Source organism: Helianthus annuus, chromosome 5 (genome assembly GCF_002127325.2).
Source record: "Helianthus annuus cultivar XRQ/B chromosome 5, HanXRQr2.0-SUNRISE, whole genome shotgun sequence".
In the NCBI taxonomy this organism is placed as follows: domain Eukaryota; kingdom Viridiplantae; phylum Streptophyta; class Magnoliopsida; order Asterales; family Asteraceae; genus Helianthus; species Helianthus annuus.
In genome coordinates, this window is record NC_035437.2 from 11720020 (window position 1) to 11727617 (window position 7598).

The window sequence follows — 7598 nt, forward strand, 5'->3', positions numbered from 1 at the left end:
TTGATGCAACTTAAATAATTTTTTATTAATTTGTGTCTTGAAATATTAATGCAAGTTTAAATGATTTTCTTGATTAATTTGTGTTCACTTTTTCAGTTTGGTGAACTTGGGTACACCTTCTTGTAATCCTCACAATGATCCTTTAATATTTGGTAGGGGTTATCTTCGTCAAATGGGTTTTGGATAGATCATGACTTAAGTTTCATTATGTATGAATCCATGTTTGGGACTTGATAATTAAATACTACATTACTCAATAATCTAAATGTATTCCTTCACATGATATGTTTTCGAATTTGCTACTTACTTCTGTTATAATAAATATTTACAAATTTTAGAATTATATCATTTTTCGTATGCAACCCGTGTATGGTGACATATAGCTGCCATTCTGGTCGGTTTTTGGCTGAAGCCGTGAACACATTTCGCTTAATTGATCGTGCCTTGACCAGGTGAGCGGTTTAATATGTTTGATTTTTAAAATTTTGAAAAATATGTTGTGTCATAAGTTAAATAGTTCTGGTATAATATGAAAATTTTTAAAACAGCAAAAAGCAATGAGTATCATGTTTTTAATTTAAACGTAAGTATTTTACATAGATCTCTACTCTTTGTTGTAAATTTGTAATTTTAGTGTATTAACATGCAAAAAAAAAGTAAAATAAATAAAAACTTTTGGACTAAACATGGCAGGTTCATGTGCGGACACAAGTGAGAAAAATGCAATATTTAACTATAGGAGGAAGTATCTACCCACTCAGCAGGTAATGCAAGTATATTTAACATGACCTGTTTAATTACTCGCGTCGAAAAACTTAACCCTAACCCATGACCCACATTACCAGTCTTGATGTGTCAAATGGGTTTGTAGGTACCTTCTTTGCCATCTTACAGTTACTGATATTTAATACCTTATGTTTGTAATATCACATAGTGAATGCCAACAACAAATATGTGAGATTCTGAGAGCAACTCCTGAAGCTTCATCTGCGGATGCTGCTGTTCAAACTGCTACACTTGCAAACAAGATTCCTTCAAAAGACAAGAGGCAAGCTACTATTGGTTAATCTTCCTTTGTAAATACTATGAGAGTATTAAATAATATATATTCTCATTTGTGGTTGCAGGGACAAGTCCGAAGATGGTCGTGCATTTGCCGTGCATTTGCCGTTCGCTTCACTGATGCTACAGTTTCTAGCCAGGGTACGCACGAGTTACGACTTCCCTTTTCCTTAATAGTTTCTAATTTACTAAATTTCCCTGAATTTATCTTTTATTTGACTGTTTTAACTAACGTCAGGTGTTGATTTGATTCATCAAGGATGAAATAAGAAAGGTCAAAGTGTCAGTGTAAAAAGGGGAGTTCAAAATTCATGCAATCTACAGATCCCGTCCAGGTTTTGTACTCCCTAAGTTATATTTATTTATTTCAATTTAGTTGGTCGATTTAGTCTCACCATTTCATGTTCATCTCATTGATTGGACAATATCTATTCAATGATTTCATAACTTACAGTCTCACATACTTGCATTTGTTATAGTCAAGTGATGTTCTACCAATTGTATGGATATCAACTGTTTCCTATTCTCTTTGTTTTAGTGTTGGTTTGAGTTTGCTACATACAGAGTGTATGTCAGATTGATAACAAGGTTTTCTTTTTACTATTAATTTTATGGATATAAATTGTTTATTATCATAGCATTGCCTCTGTTGATGAACCATGACATTGCAAAGGCGATTAACAATAACACAAAAGGGTGACCTATAGGTTTGTTTAAGCTTTCAGAACATAAATATCTCAAAGTTTAGATTATTTTAGAGTAAACTGCCAACATGGTCCTTGAGGTTTGGTCACTTTTGCCACTTTAGTACAAAACTCAAACCTTTTGAATTTGGGTCCCTGTGGTTTCAATTTTGTTGCCATTTTCATCCAAAAGCAAAATCTGTTCATATTTTTAAGTTAACATCCAGCTTTTTTGTTTTTTTTTCTCCCTTTTAATGAAGGGCAAAATTGTTAGATTTTTTTTTAATTTGTTATAATAAAACGTTAAAAGACCATTTTGCCCTTCGTTAAAAAGGAGGAAAAAGACAGAAAAGTTGAATGTTAACTTAAAAAACTGGCCAAATTTTAATTTTGGATGAAAATGACGACAACATTGAAACCACGGGACCCAGATTCAAAAGGTTTCAGTTTTGGACTAAAGTGACCAAACCTCGGGGACCATTTTGGCAGTTTACTCTTACTTTTATAAAATTGGAATTTAACAGAATATATATAGAGTAAGGTTAACATACAAAAAGGCTTATCGTACATTATGTAGGCGACGCGCGCAACCGTCGGATCATTGCCCTAATCACGCATCAGACACAAAATAACGCATGGGATCTATTTTTTGGTGATAATCACGCATGAGTATGTTAATCACGCACGTTATACTGGCAAAAAAAAAATAATCACGCACGTTATAGTTATTGTCGCGTACGATAATGTATGATAAGCGGTTTTGTACATTATACTTATTCTATATATATATATGATAAGGCTTTAAGCTGGATGATGTGATAATGGGAATCTGGACTGCGAATTTACAAAAGAATTGTTTAGAAGTATGATATGAAAAAGAACAAGTGTATAATGAAACAGATGGGTATGTAGTTGCACACTATCAAGGACCTCGATAAATGTTGTGTACATGGCAAAAGCTTCAAGTAGATAACCAAGCTTTTTGTTGTGGGAACTAATAGATTCTTAATAATAACACGAGTGTTGTGTTGTATCATTTGTAACTAGATAGGTACTTCTACCGATTATGCATACTATTACACTTGAATTTGTTTTCAAAATAATACCAAGTGCACACATGGGTTGCTGTTGGTTCAATTAATCACATGTCCTCATTCTGACCATATAAAATTCAAACAATATGATGAACAGATGAAGTAGTCGTGTTGTGCACCGATTCGAATCTATTCAACCGGTGTGTAACCTTATTAGTTTTAAAACTAAAATCAAAGTACAAAAATAAAAAAGTTATAAAAATATATAATTCATCTTTGGGATAAATTTTTTGACAATGAATAAAGTGAAAACTAACCCTACAAGATGGGTGAGTCAGATGGGCTGGTGGTCTTAATGGGTGCTGAGCAAAATTAGTTTGGGGCAGTTTTGACTGTAATGGATAAAGCAAGTCCTTTCAAGGAAAAAAAATCTCAAAATAGGTCACCGAATATATTTATACGGCGGCAAGTAATGACGTGTGAAGGTTAACAAATATTTTTGTAGGATTATTGATGTGTTATATCGTTGTAACCATGTCTAAACACCTTGACCCATACTAAAAGTGACATGTTTTGACCCGTTACTGGCTTACCCATTTGACTTTTGACCCAACTTGCTACCTTTAGTTTTACCAGTTTGACATGTTATATATCGACCCATTTATTTATAAAGGGTCAAACTTTTCACATGTGATGGAAGATGCAAAATTAAAAAAAAATGGTAGCATGGAGCTCACTTACTATATAAACGTTTGTGATTAATCCTGGGGATAGAGTCGAAGGAACGGATTGTGGTATGCTTTTTGGTATTTCGGGATCTCATTTAGTTTCTAATTCGTGAGATTAGTGGTCTTGGCTTCTTGATGATTCGGGTACGTTTTTGGTCCGCATCTTAAAATAATGATTTGTACTAAAAAGGTTTGGGCAGCCGGGTAATGCTATTCATTGGAACAAATGGGTTCCTATGAAAGTGGGCATTTTGTCATGGAGGGAAAAGGCTTCCAAGGAGGTGTGCTTTAGCATGTCGAAACGTTAATCTGGCTTCCACGATCTGCCCTGTGTGTAGTGAAGCATCGGAGATGGCTGAGTTTATCTATATAACTATATAAAGCCCTGTGTGGAAGTGGCGGCTCGGTTGTCATGGTGGTTGTGTTGGATAGTGGTGGTGTCAGTGGCGGTTGGTTGTGGTGGTGGTGGTGAAGGCAACAACAGTGGATTGAACACTGGCGACGATGGCAAAAAAGGGTTCTGGCGGGTATTTTGGTTACCAGGGTAAGAACACTTCGTCTTTCCTCTCCTCTGATCTTGCTTGATTTCATCATGAATTTAAGTTTAACAGATATTTTTGGTGCTCTAGAAATTTGGCACGATCTGATCTTGATTTTTAGACCGAAATCGAAGCTACACGCCCTCTGGAATCACCCTGTTAGCCATAAAACCAGTGAGTTGTTTCCTTTAAATCATTATATTTACGATTTAAATTTCAAAGTAAATATTATGTTTTTGATCGATGGTTACCTTGCAGAAGTTGCAAGTGATCGGAACCTCACACACACTGTTTTCACAGTGTTATCACGGTCAATCCCTGATGCTGCTAGACCGGTACATGATGCAATCTATGGCGCTGTTGACGTTTACTTGAAAGAACACCCGACGTTAACTGAAGTCTAAAGGAAGAAAGTTTGTGAGTTAATTGATGTGAAAAAGTTGTCAGCAGACGCGTCCATACACGCTGCACAGAACGATCGGCTTCTGCTGCGAATGGTGGTGCAGATCCTGTTTCACGAGCAGGTTCGAGCCACTACTGTGATCAAAGAGGCAGCACGTGGCAACCGGGCGCTGGAACAAGACTGGGAGATTAAAATGCCGTTGCGTTCTAAGTAGCTAAGAACACCTTCACGGATGAGGTTTACGGATGGGGATGTGAAGGAGGTGTCGAGTGGTGGTAGCATGCGGTTGCTGCCATCGAGTTCACGGAGGTTTTTGGATAGGTTTTGGGTGGTGGGGATGGGTCAGCGGCACGGAGAGACCGGGACGTCTGGTAGTTCGCAATCTAAGTTTTCGAGTTCATCGTCAAGGAAACAGAGGTATTCGATTTCTTAAACGGCATATTATGTTTCTGGGGCTAGGTTTAGTTTGTTTTAAAACAAATGTGTTTCAGTAGATGTATAAAAATCATGAGGTGATTTAGGTGTAGGAAGATCTTAACATGCCTTTTCTTTTTGTATTTTAATAATTCAGTTCTATTTGTATATTTTCATAACATGCTTATAAGTTGATTACATGAATTGTTTGGTGATGTTTTTAAATCCTTATTGCTTTAATTTCAATTTGTAGAAACAATAATTTTCTGGATATGGAGGGTGATACATAGAGTAATGGTTCTATCTCATTATGTTTGAACATCTGAAAAATATCGATGTGAATTGACGATCGTGTATTATAATGTCGGAATGATAGGTCTTCGCAAAAGAGTGGATAATCTTAAGAATTTATAAAGGGGGTTGATACTGATGATGGCTTTGACTTTGTATGTCTTACATATCCAGATGACCACATCCCACAGGTCTCTTAGTTAAATATATATTTCAATATTATTATTCATTATCTTTTTTTTTGTTTGCACAGATTAGGAGAACGCTTGAGGAGCACTTTGGGCAATGCGAAGAGATTTCAAGCATGTCTATTCTTAAAGATTTTGAATTTGGTAGTTCTAAAGGGTAGGCTTTTTATTCTCCTCCGCAAGCGTGCGTTCATCGCCGGCATGCACTAATACATCAACCACAACAATTATTCTGGCGAGAATATTTTCTTGTGACTATAGGTTTGGAATGTAGCAACTGGTACAAAGGAATACACTTTTGAAGGTGATAATAATGCTCCCGTTTATTCCGTATACCCTCACTTCAAGGAAAACATTCAGGTAAACTGGTCGGATGAGTGGAGCGGGGTCAAGCGGATTGGAAGTCGCCTAAAGTGTGAAACTGTATAAAATCAAGTTTAGAGGGATTTGAATAATTTTCTGTTTGTTTCGTCCAATGTATGCGTTTGTACAGAATATTACAGTTCAAAGTAAATAATATGGTTTTGGTTGAATCCCGCGTATCATCATGTATCTCGAGATATTACATTATTTGTCTCATTGTAGTTTACTAATTTATTATTACTTCAACGGTTATTTAATTCAAACGATTACTTCAATAAATTAAACTTATTCATTTGTATTTTAGTCCACCCGCGAACCTCGCGGGTTCTTAAACTAGTTTATAAACTATAAAAGTGGAGCTAACATCACTCATAATATACAAATCACTACAATTAAAACAAATCGTCATTTCAGTTTCACATTAAATGTATATACGTCTCTAAAAACCCTTACTTTCCCACAATGTACAAATATTTACAAACTCTACATGAGCCTCACATCATCACTCACTATTAACTAACCAAATTAAAACCATTAACACAAACCAATTAAAAACGAAATAAAACACATAAATACAAAATAAATAAGAGGCTCATATTTTTTATCGGATTATAACGCCCAATCTGCCATGGCTGGTTTCATAGTTTCAAACAAACCATTGCCATCTAGAATGCCCAACCAAAGATACAGGGCGGCTCTACAACATCTAACAATTTCTGAAATCATCATATGGATATGAAGACATCGTCCAATTTTATTAAAATTATCATCACTGACTCGACACCCACGGATCTGAAAATCAGCAAACCAACACGGATCCAAACCAACATAGACCCGAATCAAAGAGCAACACAATCTAATTTACGGATCCAAACCAACACAATCTGATTCACAAAAGCAACAAACACACAGATCTGAATCAAAGAGTACCCCTAATGTATATCGTAATCTGATTCAAGATCCAACTAACTTCTTTTAACTCGTCACACAATCCAAGATCCGAAGACTAACTCACATCCGTATGAGTAATCTTGCCAAGATCCGAAAATCAGCAAGATCTGATCCCCTAACCATGATTCGATCGGCAATGGTTTAAACTATGAAAACATCAAGAAAACCCCCAAATTTCACATCAAGAAATCCTAGAATTTCGCATCAAGAAACCCTAAAAGTCGTAGCATCGGCGCCATAAAACCAATCATTGAAGAAGACTTCTCCGTAAAACCAACTTTGGCCCACACACAGAAGTGTGTTTGAGGTCCGGACTTACAAACTTGATTTAGATCGAACAAACTTCACAATGTCACCGAACGAGTGATAAGGTCCGGATAATTGACACGATGGAAACGGAAGAGTAAAAAGCACACATTGTGGGTGTCATAAGAAACTTTTTGAAATTTTTTACACGTGTTAAAACTTAAGTAATCTTGACATGATTTCAAACATATTCTCCGCCTAAAATTAAAAACATATTTTTGGATTTTTAAAAGAAAATGCAAGAGAAAATTTTAAAAAACAAAAGGAAAATGACTCCCGATGAGGTTTACTCTTTTTCAATTTCAGAAATCTTGGTAACACCCTCTTCACTCCCTTCCCTGATTTTAAATCTATTATACCGTTGCTTTTAAGCAAATAATCAAATTTGGTTTTATCAAATGCTTTGGTAAAAAGATCAGCTTTTTGCTCGCCGGTGTGAATTTTGACTAAGTTAATCAACTTCTTCTCCTAGCAATCACGGATGAAGTGATAACGTATCTCAATGTGTTTTTTAAAGTGGTTTACCGGATTTTTAGTTATTGATATAGCCGCTTCGTTATCTACATGAATAGTTATAGTTAGAAACTGCAAACCGTAATCTCTCATTTGTTTCATACAGTGCCACGTGACTAACCG

The 7598-nt window shown here is 35.7% G+C and overlaps 3 long non-coding RNA genes across 7 annotated transcripts; all 3 read left to right on the forward strand.

Annotated features, from left to right (window-relative positions):
* Positions 1-361: 361 nt before the first annotated feature.
* LOC110938557 lies at positions 362-1043 on the forward strand. The gene is made up of 3 exons (XR_002591482.2): positions 362-452; positions 694-764; positions 935-1043. It is a non-coding gene; the product is annotated as an uncharacterized LOC110938557 (long non-coding RNA).
* A 672-nt stretch (positions 1044-1715) lies between these two features.
* Positions 1716-2776, forward strand: LOC110938556. Its single transcript, XR_002591481.2, has 2 exons — positions 1716-1769; positions 2544-2776. It is a non-coding gene; the product is annotated as an uncharacterized LOC110938556 (long non-coding RNA).
* Positions 2777-3539: 763 nt separating this feature from the next.
* On the forward strand, positions 3540-5884 carry LOC110939972. 5 transcript variants are annotated; one of them, XR_002592665.2, is made up of 7 exons: positions 3540-3573; positions 3698-4051; positions 4137-4220; positions 4305-4866; positions 5117-5154; positions 5240-5309; positions 5408-5884. It is a non-coding gene; the product is annotated as an uncharacterized LOC110939972 (long non-coding RNA). The 5 variants fall into 5 exon arrangements; XR_004894150.1 differs by lacking the exon at positions 3540-3573 and adding an exon at positions 3626-3651 and having other exon boundaries at positions 3846-4051; XR_004894149.1 differs by lacking the exon at positions 3540-3573 and having other exon boundaries at positions 3688-4051.
* Positions 5885-7598: the final 1714 nt, after the last annotated feature.